Here is a 4,129-nt window from a genome sequence, read left to right on the forward strand (position 1 = left end):
CATCGGGTGCTCGCGCGCCTCCTGGTTTAGGGGGTGGGGGTGGGGGAGCGGGGAGTGAAGAAGTACGCTGCGGATGGTTGTGGAGGCGCTTCTGGAACCGCTTCTTCGGCCCTGGGCGCAGCCTCGCTGTTGGGCGGGGAAAGGGAAGGGGTGTGGGAGGGGAGTGTCTCTCAGGGGGAGCTTCTTGTGAGATAAACCGAAGTTCAGATTATCAGGTGTAATTCAGCCTCTGTCAGCAGTTTCTTTTAACTGGGGACTTTTGGAAAGGGGGAAAGGGTTAGTTTACCACAGCCCGGAGGCTACAACAATTCTTTATAGTAATTTTTTTATTTTCTTTCTTTCTCCTCTCTAACGGGAAAACAAAACAACCACAAAAATAATCTCTTATAACTCATAGGCACAGTCAAGCAAAACCTATTACTACACTATGTCCAAAAACACTATAATTCGTGTGTTAAGGAGGGAGCAATGAGAAGCTTGATTGAGACAATCTGTTAAAGTCACCCATTGTCTCAAACTATTATCTTTCTAGATTTTTTTGGTGGTTGTTTGTATTTTTATTTTATTTTATTCAGACTTGAGATTTCCTCGGAGAAATAGAGTTTCGATAGAAGAATTTCCCCAAGATGATCAGGGCCCTGAGAGATTCTCTGACATTTGTCCAGGATAACTGGCCATCATTGTTCTGAGACTGTCTTTGAAGCCAATTATCCCAAAGTCATCACTAAGCCATTCAGACGCTCTAGATTAAAAAAAAAAAAAATTAAGGAAAATCCACCCTCTGCCAACTAGAGCAAAAGTCAAATTACCCTCTAGATAAAGACCCTTAGTAGTTCTTTCCCTCTCCCTTCCCCCCCCCTCGCCTCAAAAAAAGAAACTACCAAAGGAAAGGCTCCTAATTTTACCTCAGCTAATCTATATGGAGGGGTGGTCAAAGCCATCAACCACGATTGTTTTACTTCTATGATCAAGAACTCTGAAATGTCTTTGTATTATCCTAACTTGTTCTTTTCTCTCTGTGTGCCTTGTTCTCCCTAAATCTATTCTTTACTCTTTCCAGGATGTCCAATCCCTTATCCTTCTGTGTTTTATCCAGGGCACACGCTCACTTTCACTTTCCTCCCTTTTGGATCTTAATCCTTTAACAGTTTAATTTTATACTCTGCTCTTGACTATCCTATTTCGACTCACAATTTGCCAAGCCCTAACCTTGGGTTATTTCCACTCCACTTTTACTCATGTGCTGCTGAACAGACTAGAGACAGGCCAGCAATAGCATTGACTGGATACATTACAATTTTATATCATGTAATCTCAACCTGTAACCTCACTTTAGTAAAGTAATCCTTTTACTTCCTTCTAGTTGATTTCCAAGACAACTTGCCACATCAATTATAAATTTTCTCTTCTCATCCTTTTCCCATCACTGAGTCACAAATAAGAATTCTATCATACTTTACTGACAAAATAGAGCCTTGACAAAACAAAGAATGAAAGTGATCACTAAAGATTAAATGGGCAGTTTTGATTACTTAACATTTTAAGTCTTTGCATAGACAAAATCATTATACTTAGAAAAATCTTTGCAACATTTTTTTTCTAATTAGTCATATCCAATATATGTAAAAATTGATATATATAAGAACAAGAACCCCAAGAAAACAAATGGTCAAATAATATGAATAGTCAATTCACAAATAAGAAATACAAACTAATCAACAACTATATGGGGGGAAAACACTCCAAATCACAAATAAAATAAATGTAACTTAAAATAACTCTCAAATTTCACCACACACTCATCAAATTGGCAAACTTATCTATCTATCTACATACATATATATGCATATATATATATACATACAAAATAAAGGAAAATAATTTTTGGAGAGGCCCTGCAAACAAAGGCACTGTGAGTAGAGCTGTAAATTGCTCCAACTAGTTGACAAAAAATTTTGCAATAGTACACCACCCTCCTCACTAATCTGTGTACCACTTTGACAAAGCAATCCTTCTACTAGATGTATTCTGCAAAGAAGTTAAAGACAAATGACATATATGAATGAGAATACTTAAAAATGCCCTTTTTGTGGTATCAAAGTATTGGAAATCAAGTGAGTAACCACCAATTGGAAAATAGCTAACTAAATTCTATAATAGAAATATAATAAAAATATTGTACTATAAGCAATTGTGAAAGAGATGGATTTAGAAAAACCTAGGAAGACTTGTATGAACTGATGTAGAGGGAAATAAGCAGAACTAGGAGAACGATCTATATAGTGACTACTAAAATATAATGAAAACAACTTGACAATTCTGGTCTATGCATCATCCTCTTATAACAGAGGTCATGAACTATAGATGAAGAATGATATAGAAATCTTTATGTTTTTAAATGCTTATTTTCTTCTTAGATTGAATACTATGTTCTAAAGCAGAAGGTTGGAAATATTTGAGGTCAATATTGAGCCTAGGACTCTCATCTCTGGCCCTGACTCTCTATCCACCAAGCCATCTAGCTGTCCCAGAAGACATAAATCTTAAAATGATTGGGGCAGCTATGTGGTGCTGGGGCAGCTAGGTAGCAAGGTTACTAGAGTGCTAGACCTGCATATGGGAAAGACTTGAGTTCAAATACAGCCTCACACTTTCTAGTTGTGTGACCCTGAGAAAGTCACATGACCCTGTTTGCTTCAGTTTTCTCATCTGTGAAATGAACTAGAAAAGGAAATGGCAAACCACTCCAGTATCTTTTTTACTAAGAGTTAGACATGACAGAACAACAATAACAACATAAAGTAAGGTAACTAGGTCATAGAATGAATACATCTTTAGAGTTGAAGTTAGGAAGATTCCTGTGTTATTTTTTAGTCTGATCCCAATGAATGCTGCTAGGCATATAGCAGCAACTATAATGCTGTTAGGCAGCTGTTGGACTCAGTGGATAGAGTTTTTGGCCTGGAGTCAGGAATATCTGAGTTCATATACAGCCTCAGACACTTCCTAGCTATATGACCATGGACAAGTCACTTAACTCTGCCTCAGTTTCCTCATCCACAAAATGAGTTGGAGAAGGAAATGTCAACCCACTCCATTATCTCTCCCAAGAAAAGCTCAAAAGGGATCATGAAGAGTCAGACAGTACCGAACAACAATGTGTGAATTTGCTTTTTTTTTTTTTTTCTGTATTTGTTATAAGAGATAGTTTAGGGGAGGGAGTAGTAATTTTTTTAAAAGAATATCAATGGAACATATAAAAATACAAAGAGTACTTTTATTTAGAATTTAGAAAGGTAATTTAGAAAGGGACACAGAGAAGCAAAGAAATTCAAGGAAGGTTTTTTTTTAACTACTGTGTTAAATTTAATATGTACTTTTAAAAATATGTAATATTAGGTCACAATTTCCTCCATGTCTTCCTTAGAGACTGTGGTTTCTGATGAAAAAGTGGCCCTCCTCTTTGCCAACGCCAACTTCTCTACATATACACATAATGATCATGGGAAAACCAGAGGTAGTTTTGGGATATAGGATAACTTATTCCATGGAGCAATTTAATCCACTTGCCTTATGAAATGAAATACTTCTAAGAGTTAGGAACAACAGGAAAAAATAGACCATATCTATAAAAAACAGTAACATTGAAATTAATTTAAAGAAGAAGCTCAAATTTGGTAGCTTTGATTCCAAGAAGAACACAAAGGTATTTTTTATTTTATTTTATATTTTAATTTTTTAGCTTTAAATTTTTTAATTTAATTAATTAATTTAGAATGTTTTTTCCATGGTTACATGATTCATGTTCTTTCCCTTTCCTCCTCCCACACCCTCCTGTAGCCAACACACAATTCCACTGAGTTTTACATGACAAAAGTATTTTTAAAAGTAATAAATATTTAGAGCAGAATGAAAGAATAAATTGTCAGAATACACAGAAATTGGCAGAGAATTAACAAAGAGAACAAAGTAAAGAAATATTTCTTAGAAATGGGCAAAGAAAAGAAAGAACTAATAATTTTGAAGATAAAGTGGGAGCAAAGATTTTAAATCAATAATTTAACTGAAGGGAAAAAAGAATGGAAGAATTGATGTGTAAATTTTTAAAAAACAACAAGAAAACAATAAT

Source organism: Gracilinanus agilis, chromosome 1 (assembly GCF_016433145.1).
Source record: "Gracilinanus agilis isolate LMUSP501 chromosome 1, AgileGrace, whole genome shotgun sequence".
NCBI lineage: Eukaryota > Metazoa > Chordata > Mammalia > Didelphimorphia > Didelphidae > Gracilinanus > Gracilinanus agilis.